The sequence below is a fragment of the Centroberyx gerrardi genome, chromosome 11 (genome assembly GCF_048128805.1).
Source record: "Centroberyx gerrardi isolate f3 chromosome 11, fCenGer3.hap1.cur.20231027, whole genome shotgun sequence".
Lineage (NCBI taxonomy): Eukaryota > Metazoa > Chordata > Actinopteri > Beryciformes > Berycidae > Centroberyx > Centroberyx gerrardi.
This window is the reverse complement of record NC_136007.1, coordinates 14,132,952-14,158,672: the sequence shown is the minus strand read 5'-3', so window position 1 is coordinate 14,158,672 and position 25,721 is coordinate 14,132,952. Positions and strand designations below refer to the sequence as shown.

Below are 25,721 nucleotides of genomic sequence, written 5' to 3'. Positions count from 1 at the left end.
GTAAAGTCTATCCTGTACGCAGCATGATATCAATCCCTTTCTTACTGTGCATGCGCACCGAACCACACAGGAAACAAGTTTGTTGGGGAAATTGCATGATGTTATGTGCCAAGCTTTAAAATTACTGGAATTTGAACCCATACATTTCAGGTAGTGCAACAGGAAAGAAATTGAGAGGCAGTAAGAACACAGCATGAGTTAGCTTTGGATTCATGGAAGCACAGGTCGTGTATTTGTCCCTTCGCCTGCTGTAACACTTCATTGGGAACCTTTCTATCTGCAGTCAAATTATTCCTCCACCACTGCTCCCTATGACTTTTTGCTTTCTAGTGTGCATTTGTTTGGGATTCACTGTGTCAAAGTGCTCAACTCTAATTTGAAAAGGTATAGAAATTGATGTCAAGGTGTAAATTTCAAACATCAGAAAAAGTCTAGTCAGCAAAAGTACATTATGCACCTCTATCTTCTGTTTCAGCTAAATTCCATTACGGGCGAACATTTTGTTCAATATTCTTTTTTTATTACTCAGACTCAATCTTTAGTTTGTAGCCAAGGGCTGTGAAAAATATTTTTATTACAGAATCGTTCTGATGCTTCGACACATCTCAGTGAGATTTTATGGTGTAAAGCCCCTGACACACCAAACCAACAGTCGGCCGTCGGCCAATGTCGGGCCGTCGGTAAGCGTCGGTGTCCCTAGTTTTTGCGGTGTGTCCCGCACCATCGGCACTAGTCGGACCCTGTCGGCGGCTTTTCGGCCGATTGAGCATGTTGAATCGGCGTCGGAGCCGTCGGTGAGAGAGATCACTCTGATTGGTAGTTCGTTGTTTTGCCTCTGGATGATTGGACTGATAAATTCCTTCAACATGTGGAACTGAACAGGAAAGAGCCGAGCGAAATTTTTAAAATCGGAGGTTTCATTTATCTCCAGCTCTCGAGACAGGTTCGGGAAAGCCCCTTGAGCCTGTCGCTGGAGTAACGTTATTCATGATTTCACCCATTTAGTGCGGTATTATTTATTTTTCGCCTCCGCCTCTTCCTTTCTTCTTCCACAACCAAAGACCAAGGGCTGACAACGCCAGTGCCATTTGCAACTTCTTATCAGACATATGGTTATTTCCCTTCACGCAGGCGCAGAACGTACGTGCTAGTTGGCCGTTGGGTGTAGTCTTTGCGGTGTGTTCAAGTGCAACTTTTTGGACCAGACACAGGCGACGTGAGGCGACGCAACAGTCGGCCTTCGTCGCCGCTGGTTCTTTGACGTCGGTTTGGTGTGTCAGGGCCTTAAGGGGGACTTTGTTTCATAATACTGGAGCACAGTGTAGTTCACAAGTGGTTCACTTACAGTATTTATGGCATTCAAGTCTGGTGAGCAACTCCAGATCAAGCACTGCACTCCATCTCAACATATTTCCATCCCATACCAGTGTTCTCCATTTGAAATACAAGTAGCCAACGAAATGAAAAATGTAGTCAGCCAAGGGTGGACATACAGTATTTTAATACTGCGGAGATTGGGGAAATAAAAAAAAAAAATCTAGATCAAACAGTTAATTAAATGCTCATCTACTTTTGACAGATAAACAAATCCTGACACTGCACATTTTGTGCTTTGCTTGCATTCAATCCATGTCCCTCACTCATTTTTCAAAGGTTTGCGCACAAAGTGTTAAAATGGGAGCAGAAGGACAGAAGAACATTTTTTTTGCTAGTTTTTTTGTGCAGTAATTGGACTTCTACCTCACTGCAGCTAGGAAGTTGAATGCAGTTATTTGCTTCTTTCATGCCTTTATTTTGCTTTTCTCACGCCCCATCTCCCTTGCTCTGCCGTCAGACACTACGTATCGATAGTAGATACCCTAGATACTTCTCCAAGTATTTGACTCGCATCCATTTCATCATCACTGTTTGTGTTAGTGATTAAATCAGTGTGCTCTGTGTTGTATGCTTGGTTTTACATTACTTATATCTGTGGTTTAAAGAAAGAATCTGGTGGTCAGCTAGCATGCATTGTGACCTGCAGGTTACCTTACTGGGGCCGTAGTGACAAGTGGAAGCCTATTGGCCCATACTGTTATTTTGTCTTACATACTGGGACTTATGCTAGTTTTTTTTATTTTAAAGCCAGTGACCCCTTTTTGCAGTATACAAAGCTACACTATGCAATGCACTATAGCCAATGTGAAAGTATAGCTTTTACAGAAATTGAACTTTTGAATTGCGGAAAGAATATGACAGGAAAGTAATGTGTTTATGTTTATATGGACTGATAACCTTTATTTTGGACACCTGAACAAAAAGAAAAGAGAAAGATGTAGGAAATTAGATTATTTCAAAAAATCATTGGGGAGATCCTGCCATGCTGAAACAACACTGAAATCTCCTGTCTCTTCTTTTATCCTGTTATGCTTATCTGTTTATGGGCTCACAGCATGAGACCTGTAACACAGACATCGCAGAAATGATTTCCACAGAAAGAGCTACCACAGTCAATCAAGGTGGTTCTGATGCTTTCATTGATATATGAGACTGTGTTCACAAGGACTATATGGTGCTCTTTCCCTGCATTTCCAGTTTTCAGAAGCATCCTTTTAACAAAATCATCTTTGAAAAGTGTAGCCCTTAGCTTTGTTTGCTCTGGCACTAGCTTGCTGGGTTTCAGCAATGCTACTGATGAAGTATCTGTGCAGCTTATGTATGAAAAGCACACACATCAAACTGCTTGTTCAGTCTAGGTTGAGCAGGGGGGTTAGCAGCAGGTGGGCCACATATACACTGTAGAAAAGAGTTAGACTTCCACAGATCCCTCTCTCTTTTCTTCCTGCCCAGGTCATTATCTTTCATATGAGCAACTCTGTCTTATCCCAGCCATACCTGATGTAGTCCTTCACGCTGAAACGGTCAAAAGAAAACAACTGAAATCTTTCCAGTCTGTACTATAAGTCACAATAAAACGAAAAGAGACATTTTCACCTTGTTACCTGATTCTCAGTATCATGATGTACATGTTTTTAATAATAAATTCAAAAATATTTTCAAAATTTTTATTTTTTCCTATTTTTATATCAAAATCCCATTACATGACATGGAACAAATATGACTAGCTTGCTTTTAATGCTGGTTGCACAACGAGCAAGCATTACTCATCTGTCCAGGAGAAAAATGGGCAATTTGACATCAGTTTTGAGTCTCAATAGTCTCCATCTTTCAAATTGCAATGCTAATGTCGGCTCTACTTTTGGCTCCTGCTTTATCTGCTAACTTTTGAGACACATGGTAAGGTTTGGTGGAAGGGGATGTTCGCAATCTCAATCCTTCAGTGCAACATTTGATACAATTGATCACAGTGTAGCAATTGATCACACGATTCTGCTAAACCTTCTAAAAAATTGGGTTGGTGTCTTGGGAACAGCACTCGACTGGTTTAGGTCCTGTCTCATCGGTAGAACATTTGCTGTTAACTTTGGTGATACATGTTCCTCTAACACCAATATGACTTGTGGCGTACCACAAGGTTCAATCCTAGGGCCAATACTTTTTTCTTCCACTAAGCCATGTCATCATAAATTCACAATTCATTTCACTGTGAAGCAGGTTCACAGTATTGTTACCACTGAAACCAAATGACCAAGATAGTCTTATCACTTTAGCTTTGCAGACATTAACTGTTGGATGACTCATAACGTCCTTCAACTCGATGACACTAAATCAGTAATCCTCATATTCAGAAAACCGACCTTTGCAGACTCAAGTTGCCTTGGCAATTGGTCAGCAAATGTAAGGCCCCATGCAGGAAACCTTTCATGGCTGCAACTGATTCAAAATGCAGTAGCTAGGCTCCCAACAAGTGCAAAAAAGAGGGACCACATCACTCCTCTCCTGGTGTCCCTTTGCTGGCTCTCTGTCAGCTATAAAATTAACTTTAAAATGTTGCTGATTTTCTAAAAAGCTCAGCAAGTTCTTGCACCTCAGTATATCTCTTAACTTGTGTGCCCTTAAAACACCACTAAGTCTCTTAGGTCCTCTGATCAGGGGCTCTTGGCTGTTCCACAGTCCAGGCTCAAACTAAAGGGTGATCATGCTTTTGTTATTATGACCCCTATACTGTGAAGCTACCTTCCCGAAAGTGTTAGGTCAGCAGAATCCATTGCCATTTTTAAATATCGATTAAAGACCACCTTTTACTCTTTTGCCTTTCAGTGTGACTGATGTATTTTACCTACTTCCTAAAATGGAATATGTCGTATTTTAGAATGAAACCCTCTTACAATATATACATTCAATATTCTACTGTTATGTGCATTCGACCATACAGAATAAACACCATGGTAGCATATATTGTAGCAAGTTACCTCTTGTGCATTGGTCCAGTGCTCCATTAGGATGTTATACAGAATATGATTAGATAGAATGAAATAAATGATAGACTTTGGACAACATACATTTCTGAGGCTAAAAAGTGTCATAGTGTGAAAAGTGTGAAATACACAGAGTCATGCAGATATTGTAAGTGGTGCAAAAACACTTCACTAATAATAAACAGCAGGTTAATAAATGCCAACAGCTGTAAGGTTTTCAGAAAGTTCACACTGGATGGTGAGGAGGATTGCGGGGGATAGGAAGGCTGGCTAAGTGGTAAAACTGACCGTAATGACTTTAAAGCTACACTGTAACTTTTGCATTTTGGCGGCGCCTAGGTAACTGTTGCTGGGAGAGGTAACTGTTCAATGGTCTTTGCCTCCAATACCCATGAATCCCTCCCCATCGCTTTATAGTGATGTTACTTTTCAGGCCAAGATGCCGTCGCTTTGAGAGGACACGTTCAATCCTTGTCCAGAAAACTTCAAGAGTTTTTTCTGGTTAACAAAAGTGAGCGGACTCATAATTCAAACATTTCAGAATTCTGCAAACGTAATGGGCAAAAAGAAAAGAAGCCAATCTGATGAAATCCTTGCAGGCAAAGAGATGAACAATGTTATAGAACAAACAGCGAGAAACTTGACTTGGAGGGAAAAAAGATGCAACAATACATTCTGTCTTGGAAGTTTTAATCGCTATTCAATCACTAACAAGCTAATACGATGCCACTGTTGCCAAAGTCTCATCTATCAAAGAGTTTACAAAAGCAACCTCCGAGAAGTTCGATGGTCTTACGGCTGCAGGAATCAACTCGGCAACGATGTCAACATGCACAGAGCGAATATCATGAGCTTGAACTTCAACAAAAAACAACGTGCTTCAACATGAAAACAAAGCTGAACGAAGGTATCCTCGAGCAACAGAGATACTCATGCAGATGGAACCTCAAACAACCAATGGCATGATGGAGCTGGAAGATGAAACTTCACTCCCAACATCAAACACAAGCTAAACGACGTGACGGATGTAGTCCATTACCTAGGCAGACAGAGAACAGATGGATCCCTGCGCACAATCATCATGCGTTTTACTATGCACATTTACAGGGGAGCTGTTTGGAAAGAGGCCAACTATTCCAAACACCTAACAGGGGAACAAGCTCTTCATCAAGAAGGGTTTGATTTGGGAAGACACTGCTGCTACTGGGAAAAGCTGTGGCCACTAGTCAAGAAAGCACAAGAGGAGGGAAGGAAGAAGGCAAGGTGGTCCAGATGTCATCATCGCCGGAAAAAGAGTCACCTGTGACTCTGTAAAATGAGGAGCTGTTCAACTAAACAAAGACTAGTAGGCCTAAAAACAATGGATTATTTTTGAGTTGTCCTGCAGGTCAAGGACTTTTCTTCTTTTATGATCTTTCTGATCTTTCTATGATTTTTTTCTTCTGGGAAATTCTAAAAGAACCTACAGTATGAATACCTAGAAAATGAAGAACTGACAAGCATCCTCTGTAAATAGATAATTGAGGATCTATCACTTTATTAAATATAGACTATAAATTCAACTCAGACAGGTTTTATGAAAGGGCGACATATAAGCTGTAACACAAATTTGCCAAACTCTTATTTGGAATAATTGTGACATAAAAACTTTACCTTAGATAACTAGGGTAAAGTGTTTTCATAACATCATCACTTAAAAGAGTTTAAACCTGTCACAAAAGCAATTCCATATGGTTTGATTCAATTAATGAGAAATTATTTAATTTTTGGGACACACAACTGTTGTTACAGAACTTAGACAGACTATACAAAGTCTCATTGCTCAAATATTTCACTCAAGACATTGTGCAAATATTGATTGGAAAAGACATTGATTGGAAAAAAGCACAGTTAATGACATACAAATATTGCATCCCAAATAAATTCAAAGACGTTCATTTCAAAATATATTAAGATATATCCATGTAATGCCACAATCTCCAAACACTGTGATGCTGTTCATGTCTGCTCCTTTTGTGGAAATAGTGATGAAAACCTGCTTCACTTGTTCTATACATGTGAACTGATATGTGCCTTTTGGGATAAACTTTTAACTTATATTTTTAATTGTAAAAATACAACTTACCACTTTGTATTGAAACATATCATCTGATACTACAGTAATACCAACAGACCCATTAAACCATGTTAACTTTGTTGTCCTCGCAAAATTTTTCACTCACAAACAAAAACTTATAAAGAAAGTACCTAAACTTTTTTTTTCTATTAGAATTTTAAATTACAAGGAAATATTCACTGAATCTAAAAATCCATACTTCTCATTTTTACTGTCATTTATTATATTGTATTCTACTGGTTTTTTTTTCTAATGTGATGTTTCAAATTTATGTTTTATTACCGTTATGATATTGTAATGGACTACTTTTTCTTAATGACAGAAAAAAAGGAACAAAGGGAAATGACCTCAAGCCAGGTAACTTTGTGCCATTTTTTCCCATTTGTGTAACACACATTCCTGGTCATATAATGATAATGTGGCCCCAAAACGTCAAAATAGCTATCTTACTAAAATTAGGAACGAGTGGCTGGCACTGAAAATCAATGCTACTCTGTAAAATGCATTTTTAAGGAAAGCTTGCCAGCTAATGATGTTGATACTGCCCTGTAGCTGTGTAATCATGATTCAGTAAACATACATGAATCATGAACAATATAGCTATATGTGGGAAGTGCTGGGATCCAATATTTGTCCCAGTGTTGCCTCTTGACAGGTTGACAGCAATTCTACTGAAGCATCACTCAATTCTCTAATGATCCATGTTTGAAACTGTAGAGCAAAGTAGATGGGAGCAAAACGGCAACAAAAGGCTATGACTTGTATATAGGCTGTATTTATTTCAGGGACAATGGCAGCTATCTGTTCATATAAGAAACAGAACAGAAACTCACAGCCAATACACTGTTTACTTATAGTTGTCTCTATGCCAGGCTGCACGTCCACAGCTGTCTGGAGACGTAGGGGTTGTGGACTTTTCACTGCATCTTACTACCTCAAGTCTGATACCTGCTGAGAGGGAAAACTACTTAAACTAATTCTCAGGATCCCATTGTTTCATTGTATATGCTTGGTATTTCTACTGTAACTTATTTTCTGTTTGTGCAGTCCAAAGACATTTCTGTGTGATGTTTGCTGTGTCTGTAATAAAAAAAAAACCTCTGAAATTGTTCTATTGCTGTTATTAGAGAGACACTTCAACATGTAAAAAAAAATAAATAAAGCAATGATAAAGTCAGACACTCCAAACAGTAGCATATTATATATGGAAAGCACTTGGAGTTGCTTCTCTGCATGAAAGGTGCTATCCAAATTATCCAAGTTATTATTACTGTTCACAAAACAATCAGTATTCATAAAAATGTGTCCATCCCTCTTGTTTGCACAGGGTGCCACTCATGACATATCCATGACATAACATTAGACTTTGCACCATTTATTTAGATAAAAGATCAAATCACATGCTACTCCACAAACACTTTCTACAGTTAGTTAGCTCCACATGCTAAAATGCCCATTTAGACTAAAATTAAAATTAAAATAGAGAGAATAGGCATGCTCAACTCCACTTAAACTTCTTCAGGTGCCGACTCAAAAAACATGAACTATAGAAAAATGTCCGCACTCACGTATTATGTATTTATGACAGTCTTTACTTTGCACAGCAGCAAAAGCAACATACGTGTTTCAGCCCTTGGCCTTCCTCAGCGTTTCTATTTCCCTAGTGGGAATGACCCATATTTATACAACAACCAGGGTCCTCAGTTATCAATCAAGCAATACATGTGCTTAGAACATAATAAACATAAGAAAAAACAACAAACATAGTTGCATATATACAGTCTTCAGTATGAAAAATTGTAGTCACATTTTATGGTCACATTATCATCAATCAATTTTATTAGAAGCAGGACAATGTTAGCTCCTCATTCAAACCTTTGGGATAAAATAAAAATGTATTGTTAGCACTTGTTTCGGAGCATCTGAACCCAAGTAGAGAGAGAGTTCAAAAGATTTCCGTAGCTGTGCATTTTCCGGCTTGCTGTTGTTAGTTTACAAGTGTTATGAGGTGAAGGTCCAAAATGCAAACTAGACTATAGTAGAAGGCGGTGCCGCCACATGGAGTTGTTGTTTTCTGCAGCTGTGCAACTCTCTCTGTAGCAACTCAGCCTCACCACATGGAGAAATGCTGCACACATACAGAAACAAACAACACTATGTGGTGGCTCCTGTTGTAGGCGAACAACTTATTCATATTGTAACTGCACCAACGAGGCTACAGCCAATTCACACTGCTAATAATGATTGATAGTAATCAAAATTTCAGAGTAAAATCACTAGAAAATAAAAATGTTTACTGGTCCATTAAAAAAGAAGTGGCCTCTGCTGCTGCATTGGTTCTGTTGCTTTGCCACTCCTTAAGGTCTTTTCACTGAATAAATGCAGCGCTAATATTTATTCTTGTTTTATTTCACTGCTTATCACTCTCCTTTTTGCTTGGAGACTTTCCAAACATCTAATTATTTTTTATCTGGATGATTGAAGGCAGAGGCGGTGACGGTCCTGCAGAGCTGCTTCTGCCATGCTGCACTGCAAATAGTCTGCAGATCACGGTGTAATTGTCTTCTTTGTTTACCTAATACATAACACGCATCACTTCCTGTGCGTTGAGATTTCCCGCCTAGTCATGCCCGACCATAGGAGCTGAAATGGGACAAACTAGGAGATCTTATGTAGCACTGATGAGTGGCTTTTCTCTTGTTGAGCCCTAACACATTACTTACATTCAAAATAAGGCAAAATTTTATAATGAAAATTAATAATGCAGCTTTAATATCATTGTTTTTATACTGTTTTAGGTGTGCCAAAAAAAAAAAAAAAAACTTAATGGATGTTCCAAAATGGATTTGCAAACAGTTTATGAAGGTTTTTGGTGTTTGAGTGCTTAAATAGCATTTTAAATGACATTCAGTGTTAACATACCTAAATTAGGTTTACCTTCAACACTCTGCATACAGCAGTCCTCAGTTTAGTTGTACCGATGTTCTTGGTTTCAAAACACAATCAATGTGCTTTAAACAAAATCTCTGCTAATGATGCAGCAATTACTTTCTTTTCTTAAAGAATATAGGAGTTGTGGTGCGTTATGCTGTGACAAAATGACAAAAGGGAGGACATTTCCCCAGATCAAAGCAATTTATACAGCTGAATGAAATCAATTTGCAAACAAACTGGCTTACCATGCTGAAAGCACCTGAAAAATTGCTGTTTGTCTTTAAGGGCAGGAGGCGAGACAGTGAATTAAAAAAAAAAAATAAAGTCTCCACAGGGAATATTAGAAGACACATATAACTCTTATTAATCTGTTTTTTTCTGTATGTTTACACTCCAGCTCAGCAGTGAAGTTTGCAGTGTAGAAAGCAGCCAGGGATTCTCACCCGAATGAATAACATTCCCTTTTCTTCTTCTCCTTCACCTCTCGTTTGTGTGAGGAATAAATCTGCATAAACTACCTGTTGATGTTTTTACCTTCGGCATACTAATTGTGAAAAATTTTATGTTTTTTCCATAATCACCATGCAAAATAATTCATACAAAAATGGGATGCAAAGATACACCATGAATGTGAGTCGTAAGTGGTAATAAAACCTACGGCATTCATGCCACTGGAGGAGATGAGCTCATACTTTGTATCAAGGTTCATCAGATCTACATTTAATTAAGTCTACACAATTAAGTCTTACTATGTTGCATAAGAAAAGGTCTAGAAATAGCTCCATAGAAAATTGTCAGATATGTGCGAGGCCTTTCTTGGGAACTGAGAAGGCCTGAGGGAGCTTTGACTTTGCCAAATATCACATGGACCACACTTTAATATTAGCTAGAGGAGGTATGGCTTCTGATAAAGTATGGCCTGGATAAGTTCTGGTCTTTATGGGATTTGAATTAATTCAAGAAATAAATGTATAAATAAGCACCAGGAGGAAACCCCCCCCACACACACGCACGCACACACACACACACACACACACACACACAAAGAGGGAGGGGTGCATTGGAGGATACAGGATACACACTTCCCATGACTCTTCACCGACAAGAACCACGTCAGATGTGTTAGGAACATTTGGACACACACGCGCGCACACCTACACACACACACATACACACACGCACACACACACTCTTTTCTTTTTTTCTTAACATTATAATAGCTTTCTTTTAAAGCTTTATTTTATTTTATGGTTCTCTATTTGAGATTTTGATTAAATTTGTGTTGAGATTAAAAAATATATCTGCTCCTTCTAAAGTGCACTTTATGAAGGACGCATGCATAATAATAATTTCCACCAGAATGGAAACTAAGTGAACTGTAAAAAGATTCTCAACAAGCGCACAGTATTAAAAAGTGCTTATCTATTCAGCTTTGTTTCTTGTGTCCAAGCATTTGTCATGCATAGAATGGCAACACTACAGTTATGCAGACTTATATCACCTTTGAAGTTGTATTGCTATATCTGTTGTGAATGCACATTGTTTAAAATGCACCCTCTCCAAGTTTTTGTTTTCTAAAAAAATCTACATTGTGAGTTGAATCCAGCCCTTCTGTTATCATGTTATCCTCTCTACAGTCTTCCCTGTTATTCTCCACTGTGTACTATCTAATAAAGCAGCAATACATTTTAAAAATGATTATGTAGATATCTCCTTTTGGAATTAAACTCCTCATACAAAGAGTATATGTGTCATTGTTATACATTTGATATATTATATTTATAAACTTTACATCATTTTATTGGAACGGTCATCTGATCTAACATCTGAACATTTGCCCCAGTGGGTCTATGCAACTCTTAATGAGATAAAAGGAAGGTGATAACTGATAACACTGAGCAACATTTTCATCATTGAGCAGGAAACTATTTAATACTTGAGGATATGAGACATCATGACATCATTACATTTCATGCAATCACTTCACACACATGGTTTACAGTGTCAGGATGTGTGATTGTGGGCATAATAGCCCAAATCAACTTTGTTTTTGGTGGACTGGTTCTTTAAGAATCTTTTTGTTTTTTACTCTATTCTTTTTTTGACAACTGAATTATTGCCACAAAGAAAGAAGATTAAGCTAGGCTACAGAAAACGTAGGCTAATCAGCATGAACAGGAGTGGAGGACTGGAGTATAGGCTCACAAAAAGGGCATCACAAACTAAATACGACACCTATAAACACAAAACTGCCTACATATTCTTGTCATGAATAAGATATTCCCTGAAAAATATAGTTTTTAATGCATAGATTTATTCACTGCAGTTACAGAGCTCATATGATCATGTCCTGGTTGTATTAGGTGCCAGTACTGCAATGGCACGGTTGAGAGGATTTCACCAACTAACGAGGAACTTACTGCAGGTCCAGAGCTGTAGCTGATACTAACCAACTTTGTGATGGAGGTTGTGAACGGTCAGTACAACGGCACGGTAAAACTGCTAATGATGGTTCTTGCGACCATTATTAGACAACAACGCTTTTGGGGATCCAATTCCTGACTGATGACGGGCCCCATGTGAGACACGAGGCCTTATTAGCCTCTATTGATCCTTGGCAAATTTGACAATAATGTTCCTTCACTGCGTGACACTGTCTGGAAAAACACATCTCAAGCTGAACTGATAAACCTGTGTTTTTTCTCTGTATGTTCAGGCAGCAAATACAACCTAGCCATTCATTCATATCACTGAACAAAATGTATGTGTATTTGATTTTTCAGCACATACTTACTACTATGCCTAACCGTATTCAGTGGAATGTTTTTTATCTATAAAATTGAATATGTGGTAAAATAGAGAATGAACACCTCTTTGTTGGTTAATGAGCTTTTGGGGGCAATTTGGCCCTGATTACATAAAGATACAGATATGTAGTAGAAAAGGATTTATTTTGCCCCATTCAGTAAATGGACACACCTTGGTCAGACGGCAGACATACACTGTTTCTCACTCCGTCTTGGAACAGAAGAAGGTTTGCACCAGGGGAGTTACACATGCAAAGCTTTACAAGCTTTTCTCCTTCCACAGTGAGAAAAATATGTCAGAATGAATATGTCAATGTGTTACACTGTTGGCCGCTAGATCTGGAGGTGTGAGTCTGGAAAATCAAGCATGAAAAAAAAAAAAAAAAAAAAAATAGTAGGCTCGAGTACTTGGTCTGGGGCATTAGGAGTACTGACACTGGATCAGAATAAAAATAGAAAAGGTGTTTGTCTATAACACAGCAATATACATCACTTTTTTTAAATTTCACATCTGGTTCATTCAGTGTACCAAACAACATAATGGAGAGTAATGATGGGAAGAGTCGTCACCAACCAACTGTTTTCAGTTCATCTTATGTAATCTGATTATGTGACAGCCATTTTGCTCAAAGTGTCAGTTGCTGATTTGTATGTGCTGTATATAATGAGCTTTGATCCTACTCCACACTGACCTAGTTCATGAGGGGTAGAGAACTGAGAGGCAGAGATATCAGTGTAGGTTCTTGAGATGGAAATGTAACATTTGTTAAAACCTTGTTTTTGTGCTCTCTGTGTCTCTCTCTTTGTTGTGCTGTTATATGGTTTCACCACTGTTGATTTACCATTGTGCTAGTGCAATGGCCATGACATTTTTTTTTAGATGTCTGTGTCTCTGCTATTTTTCCTTTGTGTGTTCCTGTTTTTTTTGTTTTTTTTTTAAATTACACATAATGTTAGCACCTATGGCTTTGAGATAATACACAAACATATCCCCGCTCCTCTGAATCTATAGGGGATGATATATGATCACCACATCCACACATATTACTTGAGATAGAAAAAACACGTTGAGACAAGTAAAACAAAATGTTGAAACGTTTTTTTCTAACTTTTCACCTACAAAAATCATTAAGCATTTTGTTGTATTTCAGAATTAAGTCTCACATCACAGTGCATTTCATATCTTGTGTGTTTTGTAATTTACAATAAATTAAACGTAATTGCTGCTATTTTCCTGCTTGCTGATTTATTTATAATTTGATTTGTAAGTGGAGAGTAAACAGATTTGTAGCACACTGTGTTAGCTCACATGGTTTCCCTCCTGCCCGGTTAATTTGGCAAACGGGTCGGATGACTGTACGCCTTTGAACTTTTGTTTTGATGTATGTTCGGCACATATTGTTTCTTTACAGTGCATCTCACTGGCCTAACAGCTGTGGCCCCAGTCCAACTTCTCCGGTAGAATGCGTAAAGCATTGCTGGCTTGTTTATTGGCTCAAATGAGCAGTGGCTATGACTTTTGGAAATGAATGTAGTTGATTCATTGTACTTCAAATCTCAGTGAAGTCCTTTTTTTCTGCTAATATTCTTATGATTTCCAAATGATGCAAATCAAATGGCGTAAAGTATTATGTTGGTCCTGCACACTACAACACATACACTGAATTTCACTCGGGGTTAGATCTAAGTAAATAAATTAAACTCATTTCCACAAATAAATATCACTACTGGTAATTATATTGATTTGGTAGCCTAAGGCTATCAAAAGGAGTGGTAGCATGAAGCACATCATTAAAAAATCTGATGGGGAGCAATACATAAACAAGAGTTTTTAGGCTGTTGATCTGCATATCTGCACTCCATTTGGCAGTCTGCAGGAACTGATGTAAGCAGTGTTTCTCATAAGAAGCATGATATCAGGTGATATCTTGGTCATGAACCCAAGACCATCCATTATTAATCCATTATTGTATAAAAAATGAAAAAAGCCAGCCAGACCAATACGTAAACCTAAATAATTTATCAAATGCCCTTACAGCCTGTAGCATGCCTGTAGCATGTGTTTTAATGTCTGATGAGCTGGTGCTTCAAAGGGCACATTTTAAAGCATTAATAAATTGCACTCTGGGAGCAGAATAAGTGAACCGAGTCTACTCCTTCATCACACACACACACATGCACGCACACACACACAGTGTAACTTTCTCGACACACAGGGAGGCAAAATCACAGTCACAAAAAGTCACTTTTGCTAACTTTACAGAAAAAGCATGGATGCTAAGAGGGTAAGCCGAGTATAAATTATTCTTGCATTTCATTTCATGTTTACAGGTGTTGGCCTACTTCTGTAATAAACCGATTGTGAGTAAATGAGGGAACGGAAGAGATGGGTCCTCCCCTCCACACCTGGGTCACTCGTTACATAACTGAGTATACGGAAATGATGTCCAACCTTTATGCCATGGATGGTATTAAATTAGATTAGATTAGACTTTTTAGATCATTGTACAGTGTATTGACACGGTCCAGTGCATCACACTACGAGACGAATTAGTACCGGTACATGGTTCAGGGGAAAAAAGCTACGAATGTCACAGAGTAATCCTGACAATTGTAATCCTAGCATTCACTGTAATGGAATCAGCTATCTTTGAAATGGTAATGTAATTTCTTTTCAACTCTTTTATGCTTTGCTTCAAATTTTGAGGCAGTAGCCAGACTACTTCAAAGGCATCACTAGGTCTCTTAGTAATGCAGCCAGGGTGTGAAATGCGCTGCATCATCAGCTTTGACAAAACACATCGCTCCGGCCTCTAATTATCAACCATCCATCAACTGATTTCTACACCTTTTACTTGCTATGAAGGATCTACTGTATGATGGATCTGTGATTGGTAAACTCTAAGAGGTACTTGCAAAGTGAATGATTTAGGGCATTATATGAGAGAAAGAGATGTGGGGAAATTGGCTGGGTTACGCCTTAAGTTACACTGATTTGAGGACAGTACTTCTTTAAACTTTTATTTATTCAGAGAGTCGACTCAGCACACATGCTCTTTCAAAGCAACACCCTGCTTCACACTCAGACAGTCACACACATTCAGGTGGGAGATGTCCAATACAACTGCAGTCTTCCACTGTTTCACGGCTCTACAGGAGCAGACAGGAGGGTTAAGTGCTGAAGAGGGGACTTCACTGGCTGGTGGTGCATATTCACCCAAATAGAAAACAAATAGGCAACAAAGACCTTTGGCATTTTAGACTTTTTTTGTGTTTTGGTAATATTTCAAGAAGGGAAATGCTTTGCCTGGTTTGAAAACGCCAGTGTTGAGTGTTGGAATTCACCAAGGTTTCTGGTAATTACACTATTTATATGCCTTAGGCTCAACTCTTGAAGACTCATCCACAGATGATTAGGATGCTGATTCCACTGAGCATAATTCTCAGGAAGAGTGCTCAAATGGATTTTCATCATCTGAGGAGGAGCTGGACTTCTGGGAGAAAAGGATATGTGGGATAAAAAGGACAGCGAGTCCATGTTTGAGCCAGTCCAGTGACAAGGGAAAGATTAGTCTTCCACCCTACCCAAAGGCGGTTAAGAAAGTGAGGATCAGCTCCCCTCTGAGACTAGCAATGTGTTTAAGGGTGGCTGGGACCCTCCCGGTAACGTCACGGGTAATCAAGTACATTCTTAATCCAGCAGCAACGGCAATACAAACCCGCCCCTAAACATGACAGATAAGTAATAAGTGGAGCAGTCGAATCTTCACTCATTAACATTTATCTGTTGCTGCATAAACTGTAAAGCTGCAATATGCTTTTTTGAGATAAAAATTACAATAAATATATATGTTATACATTATCAGTCTGTGTCTGTCTGTGAACCTGTGTGTAAATGCCTAAATTCCCCCATTTGCCTGAATAATGTTTAGGACATTTCGGGGTGGTAAGAAAAGAAAGAACAGCAAAGCTAAACATGTAGCAGACCCATTCCATCAACATTTTATTTTTTTCATTGCAGGTTGCCTGCATTCACTGTCTGCTTCTTCAATGCCTGTGGCTTTATGGATGCCGGTTACCTCAGCTTCAGGCAAGATGCTGTTTCAAGGTAGACAGCTCTTCAAGATGAGTGACAGGTGCTGTGGCAGGAATTTGCCCAACTGAGCGGGAGGAGGGTGGGACTAGCAATACGCTTGGCTACCTCAAGGTGAAAAGTTGCATATTGCAGCTTCAGTTTAGCCTGTATCCCATAGTTAATCTAATTTAGACAACCCATAACTTTAACCGTTCTAAGAATTCATGCACAATTTACATGTTGTACGCCCCAATTAAACAGCCACATCATCATATCTATAGAATGTCTACATGGCTTTTCTCAAAACTTACTTACAAAACGTATCGTATAGGAAATGTACATGGACTTTCTGTATGTTTCTTTTGACACATTTGGTCATTGAATTGTCTAATGCTTTCTCATCACATTGCTTGTCCTCCGCTATGTGGCTTTCTGCTTTGGTTACTGGCCGATGTTCATCACTGATTCAGAGCGGGCAGGTCGGGCCTCTGCCCAGCCAATACGTCACTGCCTGAGAAAGGCCTTAAACGAGCGTGCCCAATCAGACAGCTGGCCTGACCTCCTTTCTGAGCCAGTAACCTTTCAGATGGCCGAGTCCATCTGCTTTCTTTGCTACCTAACCAATTAAGCAGCTGGGACCACCTCCTTTTTGAGCCAGCCAACCAGAGACCTAGCCCCAACTCTTTTTCCGACAGTGGGGCCCACCTCCCTTCTGAGCCAATCAACCAATCAGGCAGCAGGGCCTATAGCTCCTTTTTGAACTAGCCAACCAATTAGACAGCTGGGCCCACCTCATCTCTGAGCCAGCCAACCAATGAGGTAACTGGGTCAACCTTGTTACTAAGCAACCCCCTCCCCCCTCTCTCCCCCTCCACCCACTAGAACCCCTTCACATGGCCACCAGCTAATCAGGGAAATTACACCTTCCCACTGGTCACCCGAAAGACATGGCTCAGACTATTAATACATGGTCAGGCAATGTTATATACCAACACTTAAGTCATCAGCCCCCCATCAGGGCAATGGCAGCCTCCAAGTGGCCAACAAGACAGCATGGTCCAATATCTTTCATCACTGCTCAGCTAATAAGATTGCTACATGGCCTAGTAAATTTAAATAGGAAGTGTAAGTTTGGCCAACAGGCTTCCAGCAACACCAGCAAAATCAGACCTTCTCTTTCTAGTCATCAATCACCAGCAACAACTGTGAAAATGGCTATGAACAAGTGGAAGTGAACTCACCGCAGGTCAACCAATCAGATGAGGTATACTCAAATGTACAGTACTATATGGATGACTGAGAGCTAATGGAAGTTGAATACTACACGGATGAGTGTCAGCCGATGGCTTTAAAACCAGCAGAGGTGAACCAACTGAATGAGGTGGAGGACATGTAAGTGGAATATTGCTACTGCGCTTACACCATCAATGTTCATTTCTCTCAAAGAAGTGCAGACATCATTCTTCATCCTTTCAAAACAATTCCATGGACACAAGGTCTGTGTTATATATAACATTTGAAATATTTTATTATGCATACATTGTACATCTCAATGCAGTCAGCATTTCATGTTAATATGCGCTTTGCCAAATAGAAAGAAAACAAAATGTAAAAAATGGAACATACTTACATTCTGGGATTTCCATATGAATAAGTCACTTAAATTCCTCATGGTACAAATTCCTAATTAATGTAGCTGGTATTGGCTTTTGTATTATGATAGCAGGAATGAAACTTGTGTCTTTGAGATCCACCATGATGGGAATCTACAGTCCTTGCTACCTGTAATACGTGTAACACACATGATTATGTAGGCATTACAAAACAAAAACAAACCTTTTACTCATTTCCAGTCAAGGATTATTAAGGGAAGACAAAATTTTGACATGGTATATTATTTTATATGTAATTTGCATTACTATGTTCATGCTGTATGCGTTATAAAGCCACACTCCCAAGGGCAATTATGATCAAAGGGGAAGATTGAGCTTGAGGAAGAAGAAGAAGACAGGGAGGGAAAAAATGCAATGTAGTGCTGTCATCACCATTAACACTCACTGAAAACCAGGCCTATATCTAGCACATAGCGTTACTATTGGCTGAATAAGGTATCGTCCTTTAGCTACAGTGTACATCTATGCTTATAAGACCATGTGTTGGCTGTGCAGCAAAATCACTACATGCTCCTTCCATTTTCATGGGCACTTTTGACCAAACATTTACATATTAAGAAATTAGGGATTTAGCCGAATGCTGTTTAACCAAGTGATGAAGATTTAATATTATTCAGTCAAAACAATCATAAAGAAATCATGACTGTATTTGATTCAACTCTTGTGATATTTGTATGAAGGGAAACAAAAATATGCTCAGTCATTAACACCATCATACATTTACAAATCGTATATTTAGGCCTTTTGAAACAGTGACTTCTAATTATTTTAATTCCATGGCACTGCTGTCCATACAGAAGGTAGAAGGTGTTTTATTTATTTACTTTTTTTTCTTGCAGCTTGTCGGCATGTCTTTTTTTAAGGGACTCCTATCTTACACAGTCATGACAGATATAGGCTTTATGAAGTCTATGGCCACATTTCGCCTGTAGCCACATTATTTTGACCCACTCTCTCTCTCTGTCCAATTCAACCTCAAATTTGACATCTCTCGCTACGCACCAATGCATCCTCTGCCGCTGTGTGACATTGAAATCAGAGCAGGCCACAGGAAATCAGCAAATTGTATCACAAATGAATCCAGCGATGGAGACTATAGCTTTCGATGCATTGTATTGAATAACAGTTTCAACTGACAGTTTGTAACTGTCACTAATTTATAAAAATCAATCAATTTCAAAATGAACACAGATAACATTCAAGTTAAATACATGTTTGGGTGTTGGCTCACTGATGTTGAATAATTATCAACCTTTGAAGCAACATGAATGAGAATGTGAATCCAAGGAAAAAGAAACAGATTAATCGCTCAGAGGGAGGCAAGTGTGTTTAAAAGGAAAGCGACCGTCTCCGAGCCAAAGCTGGAGTGACTATCAGCGCTGCCTTTCCAAGAGAAAAAGCACTCAAAGATGAGAAGGGATTGAGGAGAGATGTGGCTCTTTTTCTTTTGGTCTTTTTGTCTACCCCGAGTGTCTTTATTATTATGTTGAGTCAGTGCCTACATGGAGTGCAAAACACCAAAGCAATAACCCCGTATCACCAAAGGTGTCGACAAAATCAAGAACAAATATGAATCTCGCAGATTATCACTTCAAATTTTGTAAAAACAATGTCAGACCTTTAATAACCAAATGCCTCCCCAAATGATTTCTGTTCTATATGTATCTCACCAAGGTTGTTTATTGAAGACATTGTCAAAATGTGATGCAATTAGAGGCCTAACATTTTGATTGCCACCTAGCAAGTTTGATGTGCTACACTGGATGCTTGTTTCCAAGGTAACATGTACTAGATTAGTTAATTGTAAGCATAGTGATTTTAAACAAGGCACAATTATCCCAGTAAGTTACAGCAAGTATTGTCATAAAAATCTAACATATTGTATTTCAGCATTGCCTCTTTATTGTCCTCTCCTCAAATACTTATGAAATCAGCTTCTACCGTTGAGCATTTTATTCCAGGCAAAATAGGCCAAATCATTACATTTTTTGTAAAAGCACCGAAATCAGTACACATGTACAGTTCAATGCCCTGAACATTTTCAGAAGTGGAGCCATCACAAACATGGTACTGATCGGTCGGTAACCGACAGCTTCCACCATGACCAGCAAATGGGATTTCCTCCTTATCTGCTGAACTGACCATGATAGTTTACACCTATTTTCATGGCCAAAGTATACAAGGGTGCCAAAGCAAACATCATAAACTGTTACACACAATATAATTGTATTATCATGTGTATCATGATTCGTGATAATACAATTATATTGTGTGAGGCAATCAAATTAAATTGCAGTTTTACATTATTATCTGAACAGAACAAAACGGAACGATCCATGTACATTTTGCCTGGACCATTGAGCAAGCTTTCATAATAACAGATGCTAACTCCGACTGTTCAAGTTGCATAACTCACATCTATATTCCCATTTTATCAGAGGAGCTTGTAATGAACTGATGTCAGATTACTGTTCCATGTGGTCTTTAAATCCTTCCACTCAGGCAATTGAGAAAACTTCTGGGATGCCTCTGCTGAGCAGGTTTATGACATTTGGATCAGGGGAGCTGGGACCGCCTGCCAATCAGGGTCCAGTGTTGTTAGAGCTCAGCATGTGAAAACTGACTCTTCAAATGTATCCTCAAGAAACACCCTGCTAACCAAACTGAAAAGCAACATGAAGTGTATTATTCTCACGCTGAGACATAAGGCATTTCTGAACAATTTCATGAAAAGTGAACACTCCGGGAGCCTTTAAACATGTTGGGCAAACCTAAAGAGCCTGACAACTCATCTGTGATAGAAACAGAATGAAGAGAAAGTGTTGTGCAATTCATGAGCGCTACTTTTGCATTTCAATTCTATTTTGACATGCTGGCTATGTAGTGTAGAGTTAAAGGAGGGATCCAGATTGTCTCACCTGCTCTCACTTTGTTGCTCTGTTGCCTCTGGCTAACTCTCCATAACCTGCTGGTTGATCCTGCTGCTTTCTCTCTTCACTCGCTCTGAGAGACGGCTCCTCAAGAAGTAAAATAATCAAAAAGCATGTTGAACACAGTCGTAATCACAAACTTAAAATTAAACGACTTGTTTTTAAACCTGTCTTTATGTTTTTAAATGTATGGAAGTATATTGACTTCTATTAATACTAGCAAGAAAACCTTTTTTCAACCTTGACTCGTGTTTATCATTAAGAAAATTATTTCCACTTGACATTTTTATGAATTTGACACCCTAATTGCATTATACCTGTCAAGATGTAAGGAAAGTCAAATGAATAACAGCAATAACAATGAATAACAGTGACATGTTGAGACTGTTTGAGTTGCACTGGATGTACCTTCCAAATTTGCAGGAGAGAGTGAATTTGATGCATGTTTACTGTCCAATGAAAATAACTCTCAACTCATTCATTCTTCTTGTAAATTAAAGCAAAGATGGCTTTATTGTTGTAACGTTTCTGGCTGAAGAAGATATAAGATAATCGAAAATAACGCCCACACCACTGCACTTTCTTCAGATCAATGCAGAGGTGATCCTGTGTGTGGGAAGTTCCTTTTGTTCTTTGGACTTTAGAAGATGTAAGGACACTAATTTAAGATGAACTAAAAGTCCATCTGATGGAGGTGACCGAGGGCCATTACAACAAATAATTTCATTACGTAAACCACTCAGTCTGCTCCTGTTCAAGGGATTATGTAAACCTCCAATTTAAACAAATACTTGAAAATCCCCAAAACTGGAGTGAACGAAGTTTTGTCATGACTGGTCTTACTGTGTAACTGCATAGGATTTAAAAGTAATAAAAAGTCATGTCTGATTGAAAACTTAATATCTCAGAGCATATAGTCCATATTTACAAAGTAAACACACAAGCCTACAGTACAATTAGGTTTTACCTAGTTCTTACAGGTGTACATCAAATCTCATAATAAGGAAATGGGTGTATCTGTCTGCATACATGTAAACAATGGTGAGAAAATTAGGTTTTAGTACGCATGTTAATGAAACATGACAAGTCATATTAGTATTTACAATGATCATAAATGATTGTCATGCCACCATAAAAGATGCTTTGTAGATATTTGTCAACTTATCAAACAGAAAATCTGACAGTGTTTGTAAATAACCCAATTTATGTTTTAGCTCTAGAAAAGAGATAGCCCTGTTGAACAGTCATTTCTGTTGCTTTTATTACGTATTTTTTATCTGTTTTAAGTTTATAGTGTCTTATTTCCTGTTTTGATTAGAGGGGCTTTTATTTTGAAAACGACTCTCTGGTACTTACCTAGTTCCTACTGCGCGCAACAGTAGACAGGAGAAACGGTAAAATGAAAGCACATACAGTGAAACGTTTAATGTATTAGCACCCCCGAAGAGGCACAAGGTTAGTATTTATTGTAATACTGTAATATTAACATGTGGTTTGTGTCTTGAAGTAGTTTTGAACTATAATAACTATTTTTTACCGTTCGTTTAATTGAGTTAGCGTTAGCTTAATGTGAGCTAGTGTTAGGCTATGGTAGTGCAGCTAATATATTTGTTGTTTTTGTGTTTTGTAACCAGCTCTTACGTTAATTTGGGGATTTCCAATAAATCTGAAATCATCAGTTCAAGTGTCAGACCCTCTTTCGTTGGGATATGCTACAGTGTTGATGTCTGACTGTTGACAAAATACATTTTTACACATCATCGATCCCTTCTTCTCAGGAGCCATTTTGTTTTCCCTCTGTTGCTTGCTGCTTCTGGACCCTACTTAAAATGCATATATTTAGTTCAGACTTTGAAACAAATCTTTCCATTATCGAGAGATGGTGTTGACATATTATGGTTGTGACAGCAGTAATATCAACATAATATCAACAAACTTACTTGAGCCTGTGTGACCTTGATGTATTAAGCACCAGTGGAGAGTGGAGAAGTAGTCCTCAGGGTTTTTACCTGACCATGTGCTTTCCTGAGTTTATTGTTTTTTAAATATCCGACAGTGCTGACGGAAACTCAGGACACATTTTCAGCAACCAGGTAATAACAGTAAATATTGTTTAAAATTCACTGCATTTGGCTCTTGGTCTGGTGTTGATGCTCCTCTATCAGTGGAGTGCACAGACTGAGAGAGGCAGGGGTGAAACTCTGTGAAAGGGAAACTTCTGGGCTGTTCTGGTGGCTCAGTTGGATGAGGTGCCTGTCTTAAAACTGCTACATTTAGAGTTCAAATCCAGCCTGCAACCTTTGTTGCTTGTCGCCCCCTCCTATCTTTTGTCTTTTTTCACTGTGAACTGTGTAATTAAGTAGAAATGCCATGAAAATTATCTTTAAAAGGCCATTCCCCCTGAAATGAAAATGGGGTCCGAGGGCATGCACCCCCGGGAAGAAATATTTGAAAATGCTGCTTTTAAAAACTCATTTTTGGTGAGTTTTGTACAGTAGCATGTACCCTTTCAATATACTTCCATTTCAGACATCTCACCAAGATTAATATATAGGCTAATTCAGTCTAAAAACTACAGCTATAAAATGAAATCCAATATGAAATTGAACAACTTTGAAATATCAAATAAGAACCAATGTGGTTTCTATGTTTAGCAAGATAGTTTTCATTTCCCTTTTTCCAGCAACCAGCAACTGTTTCCATACAAGATAAGTAAACACTCAACTAGTATTAGTATTTCTAGATTATGTCAATCGGTTTATACAAAATACCTGGTGCTGGTATTCAGTTGCTGAAATTTCTGCTTTCATCCACAAGCTGCACAACTCTTTTTTTGCCCTTGAGAATTTCAGGTGAAACTGCACTAGGCAGCTGAAAGTGAAGAGGCATTTTGAAAATAACTTTATTGAAAGTTTGGCGTGCTATTCTAAAAGCATGGCCCATATTCTGCAAATGTTATCAAACAGTCAATGGTATGGAAATTAGACAATTAGACAAATAGATGCAGGCCTAGTTGCTTCTCCATGCAGTTTGGCAACTCTCACAATTTTGGCAGTTTTTTGCATGCAGCATATGCTATTGATCCTGGTTGGATGACGTCAAGGGGTGACAGATCACTAACTTGCTATGGCTATCGTCATAGATCACTGTCTTGCCACGCTGCTGCCAGGACGACTAGCGCCACGGATCACAATCTCGCTTCACTATCTGGCTCCACACACATCGATTATGTATCAAAGCCACGCGCACTTGTTTATCTCAAGGAGCTACAGACATTTTGTCTGCACACATCGGATAAAAGAAGGAGGCAAGTGTCTTATGATTTTTATGGAAAGGATAAAAATATTTATGTGGCCTTAAATGATAACTGCTGCCCAGTGTAAGCTGTTGAGGAGAGTTACAACATGTGCACAAGGTTTGAATAGCCTAGTGAGATTCTGTGGTATAAATGCCCTTCAGATAAATGCCCAAGGTTATTTGCCCCTTTTTATTTATAGCCCCTTTAGAAATCTTGGTGTTCCATCTGAAAAGGGCACCTGTAGGACAAAAGGGCAGGGGCTAAATTAAAGTGCCCCAACTAATTATATGCTTCCTGCCTGCTTCTATTTAAGGTAAAGTTGAGCATCATCTTAAAGAAGCATGAACTTATTTATCTCATTATTGAGTTCACTGGTAACAATACACCTATATAATATAGATAGTTCACACTGATAACTTTTCAAATAGATCAGATTAATATGAATTGCACATATAAAATAGCAAACACAAAGTAAATAAGTAAATACTGGGTAACTAATTAAACATGACATTTGTCCAAGTAGCAATTTATTTGGAAATTTCCCCTCGTGATAATATAGGCTCATGTTACATGATTTTACAATTTATTTTTATGTATTTAGTTGACATAGTTAACCATAGAAACTAACAATCTCTGCAATAGTGCATTTACCAATACGCAGTGTTGCAACAATCCTTTGAACATCAACACAGAAGCCCAATTCAGATGTTAAAAAGACTAACCCACAAACGGTTACTGGAGATGATATCAGGCTACACCATCAAATATTTAAAGGACCATCAGACAAACAGCACCATTCACTAACCACCTAATAGATGTTACAGGGTTGAGTGTGTGAGCATGAGTAAGGCAACAGGGTTGTTAAGAGGGCACCTTCCTTCACCGATGTTATTTTGAGTTAGGCCAGCAACACCTCAAGGAGACACAGCTGTGTGTTCCTGCGTCCTGGAGCCACTCCCCTCCATATCCACTCTCAGCACTGCTGCACTACTGTTAAAACCTGAGTGCTGCGTAACCTCTACATGCCCAGTATATGTGCATTAACAGAAGAAGAGAGAGACGTGTGTGTGTGTGTGTGTGTCTGTGTGTCTGTGTGTGCGCATGTGGGTGAGGGGCAACTCAATCGGATGAGATACAACTCAACTGTTCCTTTAAGCCTATCAAGCACCCTTATCAAGTCTGTGTTAATAGCTTCACATTCACTCCTCTCTGCAGCCCTCAGTCATGTCACTCTAGGTTTTGCCCACTAGAAGAAGCTTAAATTCCTAGATTACAAACCCAATAGTAAGAAGTGCAAGGATCAGAGCCATAGTGCCCTGATAATAGATCTAACAAAACATTCCTGTGACCTTGGAATGATAATGCATGGTAGAAAAATGCTAGAATAGAAAATCAAAGCTGAGGAGACAGGCAGAAAGGATCTTTACTTCAAAACAACAGCATATTAGAGAGAGGTGGAGGTGATTCAGGGGGGATGAGGGGGATGTGAAGTATTTCTTGAAGAGACTAATTTTCAGCTTACCACAGAAG

General features: G+C 38.7%; 1 protein-coding gene across 1 annotated transcript in view; it reads right to left on the bottom strand.

Moving 5' to 3' along the window:
* smpd1 (sphingomyelin phosphodiesterase 1) overlaps positions 1 to 12,282 on the bottom strand; it is a 76,556-nt gene extending 64,274 nt beyond the window's left edge. The window contains exon 1 of the mRNA XM_071924626.2: positions 12,277 to 12,282. The gene's annotated coding sequence lies outside the window, so the exon portion shown is untranslated. The remainder of the gene's footprint in view (positions 1 to 12,276) is intronic.
* Positions 12,283 to 25,721: the final 13,439 nt, after the last annotated feature.